This window comes from Aythya ferina (genome assembly GCF_964211825.1).
Source record: "Aythya ferina genome assembly, chromosome: 4".
Taxonomy (NCBI): Eukaryota; Metazoa; Chordata; class Aves; order Anseriformes; family Anatidae; genus Aythya; species Aythya ferina.
Window position 1 is genome coordinate 35,225,557 of NC_140300.1, and position 21,457 is coordinate 35,247,013.

General features: G+C 38.6%; 1 long non-coding RNA gene across 6 annotated transcripts in view; it reads left to right on the plus strand.

Moving 5' to 3' along the window:
* Window positions 1–21,457, plus strand: part of LOC311436098 — a 122,446-nt gene that overhangs the window by 64,525 nt on the left and 36,464 nt on the right. For 5 of the 6 annotated variants that reach the window (XR_014692591.1, XR_014692593.1, XR_014692594.1 and 2 more), the window contains one exon: window positions 12,215–12,615. The exons of the other annotated variant lie outside the window; for it this stretch is intronic. This is a non-coding gene — a long non-coding RNA (uncharacterized lncRNA). Of the gene's footprint in view, window positions 1–12,214; window positions 12,616–21,457 lie in introns of those variants that run through there. 6 annotated transcript variants of the gene reach the window in all.

The window sequence follows — 21,457 nt, forward strand, 5'->3', positions numbered from 1 at the left end:
GACTGCCTATTATCAATATATCTAGGAATGAGTTCTAACTATTCAAATAAATTGAGATAGCTGGAATCTTTGTCTAGAATTTGATGTAAAGCTATCTCAACTGCAAATAAAGTTTAAGGATTGCTAAAGAGAAAACTGCTGTTATAAAAGGTGTGAAATGGAGGATTCCTTCAGAATTCCTAGTAAGATTTAGATGAGCCAAGTAAGGTCAAAAGAATGAAATTGAATGTGAGACCAAACACCGAAGACCTCATTATGATCAGTTACTGTGAAACGATGCTTAATTTTGGCTGAGGAATTCATGGTGAGCACTGGAGATTGTGAATCTAATCTATATGCATGTGACTAATGTGCATGGCATTGGTAAAGATGGTTTTAAAGTACAGATTAAATTTGCTGATGGAAAGGGACTTTTTCTGCATCCTTTAAATCAGCTCTTAGCAGAGTTCATGAATGATATACAAAATGAGGCTGGAAAGCCATTTTTGGATTAGGAAGATTAATTTGCTAATTACAGCTTGCTGTGGATCAGAGAACTGTCTTAGTAATGCAGTTTTAGTGATGCTTGTGGGTTGGACAAAAAATCTTGACTGGTAAAGGTACACTGAAAAAAAAAGTTAAAAAAAAAAAAAAAAAAGAGAGAAAGAATAGACTTTCTCAATGGGAAGAGAGTTTTCTCTATGCAGCTAGTTTCATCATACTAAGTAAATGTCCAGGGAAATGTCTATTTGAGCGTACAAAACCCTTTTCTTCCTATAATATGCACTCTACCTTACCAGTTGGCTGCTGAGAAAGCACTTGCTGTGAGAACTTCCAGTTCAGTAAGGAACTTTAGTTCTCCTGCTTGAAACAAAGTCAGGTAGAGAGAGGTAATTTGCCAAGAATTACAAAGAAAGATTTTCTTACTCACCTCTGCAGAACTGGATGTCAGTTTTAATTCATCTTTTCAATCTTCCTGCAATAGGCAGAGACCATAACAGGATTTGATATGTCTTGATTTCTAAAACACTTTTTATGGAATGTGGCTTTTGTTTTGTCCCATAAAAAATAAAATAATTAAAAAAAAAAAATAATACAACTTTTCCTGGTTTACTGTGGTGTAGGAACATGTGGAAGCCAGATCTTCCACTGCACAGATTGCAGAAAGCAAGAGAAGTTGTTTGTTTGTTAGACTGTATTTGGAACAAATTTCAGTGAGTACATAGAGAGGCAGATCATGCATGGAACTGTGTACTTATTTTCCTCTACTGTGAATTTATACATCTCTTCTGAAATTACATTTCTTTCCTGTTGTGTTGAAATGACAAAGAAACTGAACTTCATCAGCTCAAGTGAGAAATGGTTCACGTTTTAGCTGGGAACTCACATTCATCAGTTTAATATTCTCTTTCAAGATATACTAAGTTTAGGAGAACTACTTACTTCATATTTATGTAATGCCCTGCTAGTACTACACTGTTTCAACAAATCAAGGCATTTAAGTGTTCTATTTGTAGGCTGAGGATGACAGATTCCACTAAAGAATATATAAATAATTAGCATCATCCAAGCATAGAGAATTGCAGCAGTGGCTCTCTCTCCTTGCTCTTTTATGTGAGATCTGTGTTGAACAAGTGTACCATTTAATTTTAATGAAATGTTGCGCTGCCTCACATTTACTGGCATGCCAAGTGACTGTAGTCAAAGTGTATGGTAAAAATTCTGTGCTTTGTCAGTTTATACTCTCTCTCTCCTTTAAAATAATGTTCCAACTTTAATTTATTAGCACTTTCCTGTGCTCTGGGAAGACTCCTGTATATATGAGTGTCAATTACCAGGCTCAGCTCCTGCTGTCCCTGGAAGCTATGGAGGAGTTTGCTTTATAAGGTGAGCTCAAGCACTGCTGTGAAAGTTCAGGGTCTTTCTTCATCTGCACAGGGAGCCAACAAAGTGTTCATATAAGTTTTCCCTGCCATTTGTGTCTCAGATCCCCTCATGTTACATGACATACCACATTTTGGAGAGATTATCTTCTGAGATTGTTGCCCACTTATGCCATCTATGGCACCAGTGTTTTCTGCATAGGATTTAAGTTTGACTAATAAGTCTGTCAATAGCTTATCTGCAATGAATGCCAGGATGGCAGTGAGACTTTACATTCCATTATCTACTGATAACGACATAATGGTTGCAAAGAACATGGCAAGGTTACATTTAAAGACTATAGCAGAGCCTGAATAAAATAAAAAAATAAGCTTCTGAAACACATTACAAATATTTGTGGTTTGCAAAGTAGCAAGAAAAAGACAGAACTGCCATTTAAGAAAACATTAATAATGCAACTGGATGATTCTGTGACAGCTTAGACGTTTTCATCCTGGAAGAAAACATCACTAGCTGGCCAGAATTAAGTAAAGATGAAGAAATCTTTTCCATATACTCAACTGTTATGCACTGTGTGAAGTTCAAGTGTTAACTCAGATACAGTTTAAGGTGGTTCTGATTTCATGCAAATATCATATGGAGAGGAACAGAAGAACTTTAACAATTGTGAAGTTAAAATTATGAGAGTTTCTGTAAAACAACATGTCAATTTAATTTCTCATATATATATATTTCAATCCCTATATCTACACTACAAGTAATTTTTGTTGTGTAAGAAAAAAAAGTAAAGTTTTACTTAGCAGAAGGTGTAATATTTTAATTGATTGGCTCAAATGAAGAAGTTCATTTGACTTCATAAATTTCCTTCTGATACAGAGGTCATGAGCTTTTCACAACTTGGAGTGCTACATCAAAATAATGAATGCAGCAGAATTTCCTTATGGTATTAGCCAGCAAAAGCTGCCTTTTACCATTATGCTCAGAGAGGCAACAATGCGTGTGTGTGTGCAAACACCAAAGATGTTGCATTGCTTAGCTGGGTGATAACCTGTTCCTGGAACAGGCACAGTCAAAAATGTCATTCTGGAATACTGGAATATAACTCTTCTGCTTGATTTTCTGGTTTGTGATCCAAATTGGCAATCTCAAATATGTTTGTGTCCTCTTCAGTGGTTCATTTTCATGTTAAATGTCATGAGGTATATCAGTTAATACTTGAATACATATATATATATATGCAAGTATTTAAATGGAAAATTGGAAGAGATTTGCTGTGGATGTTCTTCCTACATACCCAACACAACTGCTGTTATCCCTCTATGTATAAGAAGTATCCTTTATGCTCTATTCCACTTTACATGTTTATCTTTTACCAAAAAGCAGATAGATTAAAATTTGAGTACAATCCTCCAATTAAATGTACATATTACCTCTGGAAAGGGCAAAGACATTCCTGTAGTTTCACAGTCATGTCAGTGAATTCACAGAAAGTGGGATTTTTCCACCACTAAGAGGACACTCAGTAAGACTGCATCTACCTTTCTAATTATGCCATCAATGAAAGGTCAGGAAAGTCTTTATAACACATGGTCCTGCTAGGAAAATCTGTTTCACTCATCGGCAAGTAATGGTGTATAAGTATATGCTTCCCCTTTAGCAGGCTGTGAAGAATTTTTAAAAAACATACCAGACATTTATACCTCGTGTTTACTCCATAAGAAAATCTTGAGGAGATTTTATGAGGAGGTCTAGGAATCTGTACTGACCTTCTCACAAAATGATTATGGATGTAGAAAGAACACCCAAGCACATAGACACCCCAGCAAGCACTTGAGAGTCATTTATGAGGTCTGAAAAGAAAATACAAAGTAACTTTTTCCTTACAGGCAGCACACTCTTAGGAATGGGTCCTGGATATTAAAGTGCATTATGAACCTCTGCATAGTGGAAGCAAGCTGGGGCAGACACCTCAGAAAAATAGGAGAGCATCTCAAAGACATTAAGTAATAGCCCATGTATAAGTCATCAGAACAGCTGACTTTGTGGAAGAACTGTCACATAAAGGACAAGTTGTGCCAATTCCTAAGGCAGAGAACGTACAATCACGTAGTTAAAGTACTCCTATAGTTGAGACAGCAGGTGTTAGAATTTACAGGTACTAGAAATATATCCAGTTTCCTGTCTGTGTAATAGGAGAGAGTCAAGATGGTCCTCAGTACTGGCATGCAGGAACCAAAAGTGCTAACTCCTCTTTTTGGCAAACAAATGTAAAGGAACTCTTTCCAGCATCTTCACTATGTATACACTCTCTTTCTTTGTTCACACTCAAATTAATAATAAGAGTTCTCATTAATTTAGGAAGAAAGAACCTCAAATATTTGAAGATAAATAGAGGTTGAAATTTTGAGTTTGATTATTAAATGAATAGTCTAGTCAGGAGATCTGAAAGGGGAGATATAAACAATTCACATTCTTAGCGAAATTGGAAGCATTTTTATAATATTCCTTTTTTTTTTTTTTTTTTTTTTTTTTTTTTTTTTTATGGCTGATTTGAGCTTGCTAGAATCTTACCCAGTAAAGAAAAGTCCCATTAATGAGTTTGATATGTGTTATACATGCAACAGTTTTGAGTGTTGAAGGTATGTGCTGCAAGACTCATCTGTTAGTGTGCATAGTGTTCCAGCTCCTTGGTGTATGTTGGGAAAGTTTGTTTCTAGTTGTATTGAATTTGTTTTTTCTTACGTGGATTATAAAGATTTGCAACTATAGCAAATACTTGCTTTCATAACAAATATTTTGGCTTTTACTCTGCATAATCAGTGAACCACCATACCACAGTGATTTCCCACAATTCAGCACAGGAGAATAAATGAGTTAAAATCTAATAATAATAAAATAATAATAATAAAATCTGTTCGCAGAGACTGAATATACCATATTTTTTCTTTCTTTTTTTTTTTTTCTTTTCTCATATGCACACATTATTCTCAAGTCATAAACTCAATACAGAGCAAAACTTGTAAAAGTCTTCAGATAAAGTCTATTTCTATCATTTCTATCAATCTAATTGAGTCTTGTCTTCCAGACTGCTGTAAACTGTATTTGGAGGTTTTGTTAAATTTGGGTTCTTTTATTTAAACTTGTTTGTTTGTTTGTTTTCTTATTGAAAAGCAAAGCATAGAAAGATGTAATGATTTCACTTTGAAAGTATGTATACGTTTTTCAGGTAGACACCATTATTCCAGTAATATCCAACTAATGTCTCTTAACAGGGAAGATCCAGAGGAAAGGATCTACAATGACACATTAACTTACTTGAACTTCTAAAGTTTGACCTTTCTCTGATCCAAAAAGTTCTGCAGTTACCAATCTTTCTACTCCAGAAATTTTTAAAGCCAACTTACTACTGTGTCTGAACAGTCATATGGAAGTGCCAATTCATTAATAACTACAAGTTTGCATAAAAGTAGTAATGGCTAATCACATTTACATCAGCATGACTTTTTACATCAAACACTAAATCTTGCGTTTAGTATCCCCAGACAGGATCAGGATATTTGAAGTGTTTGTGAATGTTCCCATAGCACTAAACCAGACACACTGTGCACTGCAGAAAATTTTGTGAATCCATGTTATCATATTATGCTTTTTGTACTTTCTCCCCCACGCTGAAACACTTCCTCTTCACAAGGGGCAGGCATACTTTTAGATGTGATCATCTTCTTTCAAAGGGAATGGCCATCTGAGACCACATAGGAATGATGTTCAGATGAAAAATTGGAAGTGATTTGGCCTTGCCAATTATTTGCCTGGGCGTTTTGTTTTCATCTGTCAGTCTCCGATGTTCAACAGCATCTTCACTGCATTGTTTTTGCAGCTCTTGGGTCCCTCAAATTCCCCTTTAATTGATGTCTAAACTTCAAAGTGTTTTCCTTGCAGGCAGGTTTGCAGATACTTGTTTGCATCATGGGAACCACAACTACTCAGCAAGCTAGAGGAAAAGGCCCCTCAATTGGCTCTGCCAGGAAAACTCATAATTAAACTCTGCTCAAGATTTATGGATCCGGTGCAGAGGGCTTGATTGAGCTGCTTATCAGTTTGGGGGAACCTCATTATTTCAATTTTCATTTGAAATCTGTTTCAGACCAGAGACAACTCAGCAGGACCCTTTATTGAAATATTTGGTCTGCTTAATAACGCGTGGCTACTTGTTAATTATCAGAGGGGAAGCAGGGCTCATTATCAGGATGACTAGTCACATCATACCAATACTTTTCACATCAGTTATTTTAAAAAGTCAAGATGTGAACAATAATTGAAAACTTCACACAAGTCTGAAGTTCCTAAGTGAGTAGGTATTTTTCATTTTGGAGTAGGGAAAAAAAAATAAAGCAAAAAATAAATTAAATGTTCTGTGTTTCTTTTAATCCATATAAGAGCACTATCACTCTTAACAGATATACAAACAATCAAAGTAAAGTAGCAATTGTTTTACATTTGGAATCAATCTGCTAAATCTTAAAAACATATCTCTGGTTAGTTGGTAATTCAAATACAAGTAAAAAACACAATCAGATTTGGATGAAAAAAGGGGGAAAATTATGTAACTGGAGCAAGTCCATGGAGTTTATTGAGAGTCTTGTTAGGGTTTTGGAGCCAAATAGAAGTAATATTGGGACAATTTCCTACCACTAATGGAACTGTGGCACCTTTTAGATACTTGTTAAATCTGGCTGTTTCTTTTCATCCTCTTATACTATCCAGTAACCAGTCCTCATACAAAATCAAAAACAGAATTATTTTTGTCTATAAAGACATAGTGATTCTGTGACTTTTATTGTTTCCTAGTTGCTTTTTACTCTGCTCCACTAGAATGAATTGTTCAATGCGGTGAGGTGGCCATCACTTAACTTTATGGAGAATTTCTTCCCCTTCACTCAGCTAACTGTTGTTTTTGTGATACTTGAGAATATTTGTGATCAGTTTAATCCCTTCTGATACTTTTTAAAAGGGAACATTTGCCTGAGCTTGTCAAGTTTTCTCAGAGAGGTAACTCCACATCTTTGCTGCTACCAACACTATCATGAGTCAAACACCATATGCTAAGAGCTCCAGCATATATATATTTTTTTATTTTTCAGGAATGAAGTATAAACATTTCCTGCAAAAGTACATATAATAGAGGTTTGTTTGCCAAGTGGTTTTATTTTCCTCTTTGGCTGTGATTCTCAGAAAATGTTTAAACAGTAATGTAAAAATAAATGAATAGATTTTCTTCATTACTATTTTCTTTCCCTGCAAGAATATGTGCCTCAGGGACACAGGGGTATAGAACAGATTAATAGGGAAATTTTGGTGGGAGCCGCTTGTTAAATATTGGCAGTACATCACTGCACTGAAGAAAAATGAAAGTTGGTGCCCATGGAGTTACTCCTGATAACTGATTGCAAGACGCCTTCAAGGCTGCAATTTATCTTCAAGAAATGCAATAATTAGATCTGTGTAAGCTTGGGCTGTCTCTTTTCAGTAAAGAGGCAGATATGATTTCATTATTCAATTCCTGTGAGGTCATTAGTGAACCTGGAAATCTATTCAGGCTGAGTTAACTGAGAAGGAAGAATAAATATATTTCTGATGGTGTCAGAGAAGAACTGAAGCCTTACTGTTTATTTGAACAAAATAAGAAAGAAGAAAAAGAAACTTCCTTAGCATTGTCGTGTCATTGTGTATGCCAGCAGCATCAGTATAGTGTCCACATGATGGCACAGGATCTTCCTGCCTTGGCACTAGGTCTGCCTGCCTTCCTAACTCTGAACTTCTTTCCTACTTACAAAAGGAACTTGCAGAGTCTTGCAAATTTAGTGATATTAGTGCATACCTCTTAACTCCTGGGCACCATCAACACCTATACTGGCTAGGTATTTCTAAAGTATAAATGAGTAGTTACTCAACATTTTCCAAATTTTCCCTTTTTTCAATTGAAAACTAACTTTTAGTGAGAAAAATTCTTCCTATGGGAGTGAAGGGGAATAAAAAACACATTTTAGGGGAGCAAGTATACATTTACACGTAAAAGGTTACCATCTATCACCATCTCAAAGCGTTAGCTCATATTTCATTGAAACAAAGTGTTACATAAGGCTTAAATCATTTCACTGGCCAGCAAAGAGGAAAAGCAATAGGTGTATATGTGATCTATCCAAACTACTTCTCACTGGAGCTGTATTATACATAGGTAAAACCTAACACTTTTACCCAGTCATAGAGCAGCCAAGGAATACCACAGAGTGCCCAAGAAGTTGTTTTGCTGTGTTACACTATTATCAGACATTGAAAAGTCTTTCAGTATACTGAGAAATATCTGTTAACACTTGATAACAGAAAATAGAAGCATAATTAAGGACTGAGAATTCTCAAGGGGAATTAATTATGAATTTACAGCAGCACCTGTATTTCTGGGAAACCCAATCTAGCTCTACTGATTTCAATTTGGAAGTGGCAACAGAGGAAAAAGTGTGTTCACATTGAAGGTGCCAGGAGGAGAAAGAGGAAGAATGGCAGAATGAAGTCCAAATCAACCACAGAAAGGTTAGAGCAATGATAACAGGGAGAAAAAAAAAAAAAAAAAAAAAAAAAAAAAGGAAGTAGAAGAGTAGAGGAATCACTCTTTGGGGTTATCACAGCAGCATCTGAAATTTTGTCCTTCTCTGTTTTTCCTGGAGGCTGCACAGAGAGTGAGTAGGTAAGCAGACCATTAATGCAGTCTAAAAAATCCATTTGTTAGCTGTGACCAGCAGGAACCTCTTCTATTGTTTTTTCAGCTTGGGTTTTCGGAAGTGTTAAAATTCATTTTTAAGCACATCTCAGATCTCTCTTTTTCCCCTCTCCCGACTCATTGGAATCCCCAGAATTCCCCAAACCCTATTTCTTGTTTTCATCTATATGCTCACAAGTCTTATATTTTTGCATATATATATACATATATATATGCATGCTTGTGCATACAAATGTATTTGGAGTTATCAATTACCACTAGGTATTGAGTACACTGTTAAGGAGAAATGTTTCTTATCATCCCCTTTTGTAAGTGCTGTGCAGACTTGCCATCTGCATCATGAATGGAAATGGCCAGAGGACCCCTTTACTTCCCATTACTATGTTGCGAAATGTCTACCAACCATCTTATTCTCTAAAAAAAATCATAGTGGCACCACTTGGTGTGGCAGTAATGACAAGTCACTTTAGATGTACTGTTCAACCCAGATCCAAACTGAGTGGAAGACCAGAGAAGAAAATATAAAGAGCAATGTTTGTTGAGCCTGCCTGTTCCCTGGTTTTGATTAGGCAGCAAACTGCAATTCCACAGGCTGAAACTCAGAAACGTTGTGTATCTTTTGCCTAAGAGCTTATTCTTGTGCTAACAAGCTTGCCAGCTTTCCAGCCTCCTTTCTGGATGCTTATTTAAATCAGATGTCTGGACCATAGGTCCAGCAGCTTGGTTCCACAGTGGGGGGAACAAACAAACAGTGCAGAGACACATGCATACGCGCACAAGCCTTGGAAAAGCAGCAGATCTAGGAGGGAAGTGGGAGACAGCCAGATGGAGGATTTTAGGCTCTGGCTGGGGAGGGTCGAGGTAAGAAATGTTGCTGTGGCAGTTTAAGAGATCCTGACCCTAAAGAGGCTCTTGCCTCTTGTATGGAGCTGCTGTGAGATTTGCAACCTCCCTGCCTCCCCCCCACCAGTTGCGGGGGGGGGGGGGGGGGGAGAAGGGGGAGGGGAGAGTTGCACAGTTGATGTTCATGCCCGCTGTGCATGCTTCAAGCAGAACAACGCCTCTGCTATGACAGAGCTTATTTATGTGCAGTGTACATGTTTTGTACCACACGTGGCTTGTTAAGAATGCTCATGGAGTGTAAGACCCAGTGCTTTGTAGTGTCCCTGAGAGTTACCACTGTTTCTGTCCTGTGTCCATTTTCCAGCCAGCGTTCAGGAAAGATCCAGAAAGATCTCCATATCTGTCTGAGGAGATCAGTTCACTCGTGGACAATTCCCAAAAGGGGCTTCCTGGGCTGAAGTTTAAGTATGAAAGTCATTGGGTACCTCCCTGAGGACAGGCTGAATTCAGCATACCAGCCCATGGTTAGGGGTCAGGATCAGGCCCAGGATCTCTCCAAGTCTATGGAGATAAAGGTGCTATGCCAGTGTGTTAGTTGCAGCAACATGTACATAGCTGGGAGAGGGACTCACAAATGCTTAAAATTGCCCTGTCGGCTCATGTCAAAGAGTTTGCTGCATCAATCCAGATGCTGCAGCACATGGTAACCACACATAGGCTGAAGCGCTGTATTTCTGCATTAACCAGCAAATTTTATGTTATGACTGGCCACCGAACAACAAAGTGATCCAACTGTACATTTCTCTTAATCATCACAAGTGCTTACTTTGTATTAAAACGAAATGCCTTCAGGGCTAGATCACAACAGAGTAATGATAAATCTTGTCAGAAATCCTGCTTGCCCTGGCAGCAAGTGGGTTCTGTGGTTTTGGCTACAGTGCATTGGTGTTCCTTGCTGCGCTGAGGGCATCACATGTGCCCATTTAAGGTTCAACTTTGGCTCTCTCCCAGCTTCTTGAGAATTTGTTTAACTTTCTCTTTAGAGACTGAGTATGCCCTTCTTCACGTGAAGCTTATTTTCCAGGGACAAACTGGGGGCAAAAGGAGGTGTTCTAGCAAGATGGCCTAACCATCTGTAATCATCAAGTCTAAATGCCTTTTAGACTGTGTCTTGATTATGGAGTTAGTATTTAGCTTTCTCTGTGTGTGTGAGATATTTGTATTTGTCTTGAGTGTTGTCTTTTGAAAAAAATAATAAAATGTTGCTTCCAGTCCTCTAAAAGATTCAGTGTTTTCTACACTATTCCTATCAAAACCAATCCTTTCGTAGTTATGAATTGGACCCCACTGTCATATTCTGGCTGTATCTTCTGTAATTGTGTCACCTGAGAGGGACAGAGAAATTTGGTATTGAATTTAGTACATAGCTCAGAGGACAGGGCGGGTATGTCCCAAAGAGCATTCCCCGCGGGGCTTAATGGTCCTGCTTGTTGATTCTGCAGCATCCTCCCTCCCAGGTGCCTGTGTGTCCTTCGCAGGGAAACCAGGGCATTGGGAGAGAAGAAATATTTGTGCAAAAATCTCACCCTGACATAGATTTGGAGCCCAGCTGAGCTGAGGGGATCTGTCTCCAGCCTGTATAATTTTGACATGGCCTGTATGTAAAGCTTACCACCAACGAAAAGTACCTAAATGCCAAAAATGTTCCTGGGAAAATAAACTGTTTGATAGTCTTGCTGTTTTCTAGTTTTTAGCTTTTTGAACAAAAAGTTTTTTTGGAGGCTTATGTCTCCTTGATATTTTATCAGGGGATTTCATAGTGTCCTTCGAGTTATTTTGGTTTACAGGGTAGGGAACAATGGGAGAATGATAATATCAATTGCTTCCTCATATTGTTTTTATTTATTTTTTTTCCTCTTATATTTTGGGAAATAGTTTAATTTTGCATGAGGCAGCACACTGAATAGTAATCTATTGTACTGGGTCTGTTCATGTCAGATAAATTACTCTGGGAAACAATTCTCTTCTGACCTTCATTTCTATGTATGCTTGTATTAGTCATTTACGTGGATTATGTGTAGTAGTTTCATAAATATATTTCTACCCAGTGCTTTCCATCTCATTTTTTGTGAAGTGCAGCATGTCTTTGTGTGTTTTTTGTTGTTGTTTTTTGCATGACGAACTGGTGATGAATTGAATAGTTAGATCATGACTTGATGTGCATTTATCACAGATTGCAATCTATTTACATTATATAATTTTCTCCAGATTTTCTTTTATTATTCACAGTCTGTAACTGAGACTCTTCAGTAAATAGGGATGATAATTCCACAGAATTTCATAGAAATAGTTTTATTTCATTTATTGGTAAGAAATGTTGGCCACCAAATTTGAGATGTCAGCTCTTACAGGAATAGAGAGAGCTCTAGAAAACCCCCTCTGGAGACTGCATTTTTTCCAGAGGAATAGCTATTACCCGTTCCAGAAAGTTTGTGAAGTCACTGTCTATAAAATACCACGGGAAGGTATATATTGGAAAGCCAGAAAGGCTTCTGATTATAGCCACTTATCCGAGTTTTCAAGGAGGATAGCAAAGGTTTTTTTTTTTTTTTTTTTTTTTTTTTTTTTTTTTTTTTTTTTCCCTTCACCCCTTTTAGAAGTGTATTAAGCAGTTGCACTAACATCCAGATCCACAGCTCAGTCATGGGTGAATTGGTCTTTTCTGATCCTCAGGAAACAACTTCAGCAGATGGTTTTCATCACTGCATCAGTACAAGCACTGTGACCAGAAGAGGTAACATGACCAGAAAATTTCTACTCCTTGGTCAACTTGGTAGCTGCAGCAGTCCAGCCCAAGGAATATAGAGTAAGCTCCCTCACAGTGTGTGAAGAACGACATGATGGGCACCAGAACAGAAGAGGATTTTGAGTGCCTTATCCTAATTTTGTGCATCCTGTCTTTCACTGCTCTACGAGCATAAAGACCAGAACAAACAATCTGGGCCATTGTGTTAGGAAAGTAAATCCTTAGCAGGGATGTCCCCGGTTAGTCATTTTGTGGTTTGATAACTATTTTCTCCACTAATCTGACTTCCCTAAATAAACTGAGCTGCTTTGTTGTTTGGATTGAGATAGCCCAGACTTGCTGTGAGTCACTTATTTTTTCAATTAAGATACCTTTATGATTTTCTACATTTGTTGAACTGGGTTATGAAGGCAACTTCCCAGAGGACTTTTTAGTTCACATGGCAGAGAGAGAGTATGTTTTCTTCCTTGTGCTGTTTTTTTTTTTTTTTTTTTTTTAAGTAGGATGTCATTCACAAGACACATTAAAAAGATTATCTTTGGTATCAAATGTCCTTTTCATCTTTTAAGCAGCAACCAGGCATGTCTTATCAGGGAACCAGTATGTAGCGCCTTTTGTATGCAGCCCTGATGATCTTTGCATTTGTTGAGGGATCAAATGGTCTGGGACATGCTTCTTTTCCAAAATACCGCTGAAATTCTGCTTCTGTAATGTGTGTCTGTGCTGTGCGCTGTTACAGCATTTGCTGCTGCTATCTGACCAGCCACATTTTCTAGTATGCATTAGCTCAAAACAAATGCAATGAACAGACTGTGGTCTATATGTCAGGATTTTAAAGTCAAACTGGGTAAAATTGGTTTCAGTAACAGACATGAGGACAGGAACAAGAATGGGCATGTGTTTAAGGCATCAGACTGAGATTCTGAAGATCCAGTTTCAGTTTCCAGACCCATCAGAGATTTATTTTTTTTTGTACAATCTCCAATAAGTTGCTAAATCTTTTGGGCATCAGTTCTCTGGCTGTAAAGTGGGGGGTAATATCATCTTGCCTTAAAGAATAATTGTGGGGATGAAGTTGTTTGCTAGGGCTCTAAGGTAAGATGGCAAGGGGTGTTGCTTGCAGACTGATCTCACAGAAATGACCTCATTGCTTAATGGTTTAGGTTCCAAATCTGCCAAGTGGGAACAATAACTCTGCTACCTCTTCAGGTCTGTTATGAAACTTACTTCAGTAATATTTGAAAAACGCTTACTTTATGTCCTACCTTCTCTCAAGGGACTTCACAGTAAACCAGCAGCTTCCTCACACTCACCAGATAGTTTTGTGCTAAAGGGGTTTGTCTCAAATATCTAAGCCAGCTAAGGCTTTCAAAGCCTTAAAGTAAAGTAAACCTTCAAAGAAGGGATCATTTAATGATTACCATCTTCATTTAGATTCTAGTTAGTCTTTTGCCTTGTACACTAACTCTGGCTTGTAAGTTCCCTGAGCAATATTCTCATTTTGAAGTTGTTATTCCAAGAGCAGGAGAACTGTATTCATTAGATAAACTCCTGTGTAGCTGGAATAGTGAAGCCAACAACAACTGATGGTTAGTGCTTTTGTCTTCATTTATAATCTTTGCTGTCATTTGAGTACTAAATCACTTAATTGGGAACCAGTTTTTGTCCCTTTTTAAAGAAATAATAAATAATGGGTATGATATCATGGTCATTTTCTTCAAGCTAAAAACTTGGAAAAAAAGAAGACCTCTTAGGCTTGAAGGATGCAAGCAGCTGGCTTTGATGTGCACCACAGAAATATTTCCTCTCCTGATGCAGATTACACATACATGTATTTATAAATCTGTCCTTTTTTTCCTCTCAAGTCACACTTTGTTGCATGTTTTACATGTCCTACTGTTCTTCCCAAAACCTTCAATCAAACCATAGCAATCTAGAGTAAAACCTGCATTTTGTGAGAGATAATAAGAACCCACACTTACAAAGTTCTGCAGACAGTTATTGATTTATTAGCCTGTTATTGATGATGATATAGAAATGTGGCACTTATGAGCAATTATATCTGTAGAGACAAGATGACATTTGTCACAAAGATCTGTGGTTTTGAGAGGTTTGTTTTTGTAACCAGAATATGCTTAGAGCATATTTGAGAGACAAAGTTATTGTACTATGACTTCAACTAATACTTTGCAAACAACTTTCACAAACTTTCATGGTTGCAACAAACACACACTGTATTTTTTGATTAATAGGCTCTCAGATATTATACATGGTAAATTCAGCTAAAAAAAAATTCTCTGCCTACTGAGCCTTCACGTCTGCAGGTAGTGTCCAGTTGTGCTTTATTGTTCTTTTATTTCTCAGCATAACCCCTATAGAGGGAAATCTTGTTAATTTAGAACAGAGGGTCAACTGAACCAAATTTTTTTTAACTTTCATGTTTGCTAAGCTTTTTTTTGTTACCTCTTTTCCTGTTTGTTGTTTGTTTGTTTTTAAAGATAAGATAAAAATTTCTCCATTATTTCTCTTAATCTAGTTCATGTGAGGGGTCCCTTAAACATGTGGTTCCTCTGCAGGGGAAGATGCAGCAAATTTCTTAAAGATGTTTGGAATGTGTGGATGTCAGCCAAGTCTCAGAGAACTTGTTGGGGGTTAGTGGCAGCCCTAACTGCATTTTCTGATAAGTCCTCTTTTAGATGGATTTCCTTTCTAGAGACCTAAAGAGCTGCTCATTAATCAGACACTGCTTCTGGGGACAGCAGGAAAACAGAAGAAAAAGGAGGCCCTTACACTTAGTGTTCCTCAGTCCAATCTCACGACTAAACAACTTGCACAGACTTACAAGGGGAGGCCAGTGTTACAAGTTTCAGCAGTGCACATGCTTACAGTGTTTCAAGAATGAAAAACTAATACAACAGAAAAATAAGACTCAAAGGCAAGTTGTGGAAATTTTTTTGTCTTCAAGAGGAAGAGAGACAAAAATATACCAAGGCTGAAATGTGTTTGCTTTAATGTGAGCAAAGACGGTGATACTTCAGTGTCTAACTGTATTGTAAATGAAAAACCATGGAAAAGAATGTCCTCAAAAACTATGGTTTTATTGTTTGTTTAATTTTATTTTTATTTAAAGACCATAACGATTTGTTGAACTACATATTTTTCAGTACTGAGATTCTTTACATAATTGACACTTAACATTTTAGGAGGTGTCTAAGGTTCTCTGTTTTGACAAAGACATTTACCATGGTTCATCATTTAAGTTCAAGTAGAGAAAAAACTAGTCTTAGAAATTAGAAGAGGTATGGAAGTTACTGAGGTCTTCTGCTTTTTTAAATTATTTTTTTAAGACAGCATTTTTTCTTTTTCAGCATTTGTATTCTGTCTTCTTTTATCTTTAAAAGATAAAAACAGACATGGAACCATCTCAGAATTTAAAAAATACTGACAAAATTAATTTTTTCCACTACCAAAAAAGAAAAGATGAAGGCTGTATCTGTCAGATAAAACAAACAAAAAACAACGTGATTTCTGTCAGAGATGCATATGGTTTTGGCATATACATAGTCACTTATTATACAAATCTCTCTGGCAAATAATGAGAAGAAGTCCTCACGTTGCATCCACATTAAGTTATTTTAGTTCTGTTTTACATGTATGTGCCAAAAGTTTGCATTGCATTCAGATATTACCTATTCTCTGTGTACTTTCTGACCTTGTCATGCCAAAGAGCCAGCAAATAGACTTCCTTTTCCAGAATATAACAATAATTCAGGTCAGAGTAGGAGGAGTTGTTTTACATGGATGATCTTCACTATGAATAATCCAAAACTGACCTCACCTATACTGGTTGATATGAATGGTCTTAGATATTCATTCAAATATGACTTTATACTCCAGAGTATATGTGAACCAAGTTTGCTTAGACCCTTAGGCTCTATTGAGCAGGACTGGTGACCCCACAGTACAACGGGACTCCCAGGCTGAGGAGTGGCTGGTACAAGCCCTCAATAACTCCATTTGGGATCACGTACCACACTCCCTTGTCATGGGTGCTTGAACCTTGTTAGGAATTGAACAGTGGATTCACCTTTGCACAAATGCTACAAAATATCCTGGGTACTACAGCATCACTGCAGTCCCCTGGGGCTATAGTAACAGGATTGTGCTGCAAGAAAACTCCAGTGTTCTTGTTTGGAGCCTTGCTCTTAGGCTGAAAAGCAAAAATAGTCATTTGTATAAAAACTTTGTTTTTCCCCTAATAAAATATTGTATTTCAGTCCTTTCTAACCCTGCAAATGTCACGGAATGGTGGAATTTTGACAGAATTGTTCATTCTAGTAGTATTAATTAAAGGAGTGTCTCCATCTTTCTTCTTCTTAAAATAAATTTTCCTTGTAAGAACCAACACTCAACTTTATCCTAAATAAATCCTGTTGAAAATAATGGAAGTATTTCAATATATCTTTTGAAGTATTCATTTAACTATAATGCCCCAGTCTTTGCATTGTACATAAACAACATATCAGTAATATGGAAACAGATCCTTAAACAGGTTTCTACAAAGTTATGTGATATTTTATTTACTAAGCCTTTTTCAAGGCCAGCTTTGCAACTTGCAAAAAGAATATTGCCCTTGCTTTTAAATAATTTTGCATAAGACAAACAACAAATTCTCTTTGTCCAGTCATCTGTCATATGCTTGTAACATTCTTCCTCTATTTCTTGTCTGTTCCATTGGAAAAATAAATTTTCAACTCCCCTATTCTAGAAACTTTGCTAGTATAGTGTGCCTGGTTTAATCATATCGAGATCATTCTTGTCGCTTGTTCCTTACTTGGAAATCTGGCAGGTTATCATTTATGAGAATACAAAAATGTTGCATTGTATGTTTTATCTTCCTTATTTCTTGAGGGCACTAAAAATACTAATTTTTTTGACGTGAAAGTTGCCTGGGGCTACATTTATTCAATTCATTGAGGTTTTCAGATGTCTCACTACCTTAGTGGTTCACTTCTATTTCTTTGATGTCCATTAATATGTGTAGCTTCATTGACTACATGTAAGGATAAGGTTTAAAATAACCTCTCCTATTTAAACAAAAGGTAAAGGTATTAAAAGAACAATTTTGGTGATTATGAATGATGGACGGTCAGTTGAACTGTAATTCAACTCCTTATATCAAGATTTTCATACTACAGTGATTGCCAGCTTCCTTGAGGTGGATTGTTTATACTTCAGCCTTTAAGATGCCACATTAATTGACAACATATTATTAAGAGAAAAATCAAGATGAAGTAATTTCTGAAGTCCTCTCTCTATTCTTATTGGGGAGGGAGTATCCAAATCAGGGTTGGTAGTTTGTTTGTTTGTTTTGAGAGAGGGACTTAAGGTAGATTTAAAAAAAAAAGTTAAATGAGTAAAGGAACCAAATTTCCTTACAAAGTCTCCCTACAGAATCCCAGCTAAGTAACCTAGAAGAAAAAATGACTATGCATCTACTGGGGATAGCAGCTTCTGGCTGGCTTGTGAATACAAGTGATACTAGCTATATATTATGTTTAATGCCATGTCTGCTGGGTTTTATCCATCACTACAACTGTACTGTGAAAAGCTTGGTGGCTTTTCTGAACACCCCCTGCTTTCTCTTGTCCATTCACTCTGAATTTCCACCCTAAAATACCATGCATGCCAGGGCAATGAATTTGAATTGAATTTGAATAAATTCAAATTACTGCTATACAGTCTGAAATCATAGAATCATAGAATCATAGAATATCCTGAGTTGGAAGGGACCCTTAAGGATCATCAAGTCCAACTCTTTGACACCGCACAGGTCTACCCAAAAGTTCAGACCATGTGCCTAAGTTCACAGTCCAATCTCTTCTTAAATTCAGACAGGCTCGGTGCAGTGACCACTTCCCTGGGGAGCCTGTTCCAGTGTGCAACCACCCTCTCTGTGAAGAACCCCTTCCTGACGTCCAGCCTAAATTTCCCCTGCCTCAGCTTAACCCCGTTCCCGCGAGTCCTGTCACTGGTGTTAATGGAGAAAAGGTCTCCTGCCTCTTGACAACCCCTTACGAGGAAGTTGTAGACTGTGATGAGGTCCCCCCTCAGCCTCCTCTTCTCCAGGCTGAACAGGCCCAGTGACCTCAGCCGTTCCTCATACGTCTTCCCCTCAAGGCCTTTCACCATCTTCGTAGCCCTCCTCTGGACACTTTCCAACAGTTTCATGTCCTTTTTATACTGTGGTGCCCAGAACTGCACACAGTACTCAAGGTGAGGCCGCACCAGCGCAGAGTAGAGCGGGACAATCACCTCCCTTGACCTACTAGCGATGCCGTGCTTGATGCACCCCAGGATACGGTTGGCCCTCCTGGCTGCCAGGGCACACTGCTGGCTCATATTCAACTTGCTGTCTACCACGACCCCCAGATCCCTCTCTTCTAGGCTGCTCTCCAGCGTCTCATCGCCCAGTCTGTACATGCAGCCAGGGTTTCCCCGTCCCAGGTGCAGGACCCGGCACTTGCTCTTATTGAACTTCATGCGGTTGGTGATCGCCCAGCTCTCCAACCTGTCCAGATCCCTCTGCAAGGCCTTTACGCCCTCATTTGAGTCCACAACTCCTCCAAGTTTGGTGTCATCAGCAAACTTGCTCAAAATACCTTCTATTCCTACATCCAGATCGTTTATAAAAATATTGAAAAGTACCGGCCCTAAAATGGAGCCTTGAGGGACCCCACTGGTGACCGCCCGCCAGCCTGACGCAGCTCCATTTACCATAACCCTTTGGGCCCTGCCCGTTAGCCAATTGCTCACCCATCGTATGATGTTTTTATTTAGCTGTATGGTGGACATTTTGTCCAGTAGGATCCTATGGGAAACCGTGTCAAAAGCCTTGCTGAAGTCCAAAAAAATCACATCAGCTGGTTTCCCTTGGTCCACCATACGGGTGATCTTATCATAAAAGGAAATCAGGTTAGTTAGGCAGGACCTACCCTTCACAAACCCATGCTGGCTGGGACCAATGACTGCTTTGTCCCCCAGGTGCGCCTCAATAAGTCCGAGAACCAACTTCTCCATGATTTTACCAGGCACTGATGTGAGACTGACAGGCCTGTAATTGCTAGGGTCTTCTTTCTGACCCTTCTTGAAAATCGGCACAACATTTGCCAGCTTCCAGTCTACCGGGACCTCTCCAAATTCCCAGGATCGTTGAAAAATAATTGAGAGAGGTTCCGCGATGACATCCGCCAGCTCTTTCAGCACCCGGGGATGAATCCCATCCGGACCCATGGACTTGTAGGGATCCAGGTGGAGTAGCAAATCCCGCACACGTTCAGGGTCAGTTGGGAGTTTGTCATTCCCACCATCCCGGTCCTCCAGCTCAGGGCACCCTGGGTCCCGAAGCCCATCATCGGCATTGAAGACAGAGGCAAAGAAGGCGTTAAGCGTCTCTGCTTTGCCTACGTCATCGTCTGTGAGGAGACCTTCCCTATCAAGGAGCGGCCCTATGTATTCTTTAGTTCTCCTTTTTCCATTTACATATCTAAAAAAACCCTTTTTATTTTCTCTCACAGACACAGCCAGCTTCAACTCTAGCTGTGCTTTGGCCACTCGAACTTTCTCCCTACAAACACGAACAGCATCCCTGTATTCTTTCCATGACGCCTGGCCCTCCTTCCAGTAGCGAAACACTCTCTGTTTCCGCCTAATCTCCATTAGAACATTCCTGGTTAGCCACGCCGGCCTCCTGCCCCGCCTGCCTGACTTGCGATATTTTGGAATTGCCTTATCTTGTGCTTCTAGGAGGCATCGCTTAAAGAGTGACCAGCACTGGTGGACATCGAGGCCTTCAAGAGCAGTTTCCCAGGGGACCTTACTGACTAGTTCCCTGAGCAGCCTGAAGTCCGCTTTCCCCATATCTAGGGATGAGGTTTTGGTGGCACTTTTCCTTCTGTCACCATAAATTTTGAACTCAACCACTTCATGGTCGCTATGACCGAGGCGGCCACCAATCACATCTCCCACCAGACCCTCTCTGTTTTCTAGCAACAGGTCTAGGAGGGCACCTTTCCTAGTTGGCTCTGTTAGCACCTGTACCAAGAAGTTATCATCTAGGTGCTTCATGAACCTCCTGGACTTGCTCGTGTCAGCCGTGTGGCACTCCCAGTTAACGTCCGGCAAGGAATCTCTGTTTCCTTGCTTATCTTCACAGATTATGTATGATAGATAATGCTTAATTAAAATAATCTAAACTTGATCAGTTTTTAAGGTCAGATTGATTTTAAGAAAAAGATACAGTGATGATGATAGGGACATGTTCAACACATCTTTTTGCTGAAATCTCGTGCTGAGGGTTAATGTGCTACTCACACACAAAACCTGGGGACTTGCAAGTGTGTGTACGTATGTGCTCAGTATTTATTGAAATGAGAGTTTTTACATAAAAAGATGGGACACATGGTTAGCAGCTGGAGTTTATGAGGATCTCTAATAAAATGGTGGTAACTGTAGTAACAGTAGTTGCTGCTGCATTCTTTAGTTGGTGACAAAATGGTGGCACACCAGTAAAGCTATGCTCTTAAGTTGAAAAACACTTTCCAGGAGTTAAGGGGATAGAGAGACAATGTAGTAGCAAAAACCTTATCATTTCCTGTGTTCTCTAAGTTGTTGGGTATTTATTGCCTTTTTTTTTTTTAATCTCATGGTGGGCAGCCATACTTGTGGCTGCCCAGAGAGGTTGTAGACTTGTCTTCCTCTGAGGTTTACAAGTCTTGTTTGGCCAAAGCCACAACTCACTCTATTTAAAGTCGCTTTTAGTGGTACTTAGGAGGAGTTGGAGTAGATGGCAGGAGGTTTTAGTAGATGATGGCCAGCCATCCCTTCCAAGCAACATTTCTATAGTTCATTAATTCTGTGTTAAAATTACAAATTTATATCAAGTAACAAGCAGTTTCTCAATTCAAAAAACTGCAATCAGACTTTCTGCAACAGGAAAAAAACAAACAATCAAAGAACAAAACAAACAAACGAACAACAACAAAAAAAAACAACACATATCACAAACATATTCCCTGTTTCAAGTAAAACCAGCTACCCCACAGGGATTTTCACAGATGTTGTTGAGGTTGCCTTCACAATTGCTGTCTTTCTCAACTCATTTCTTTGTG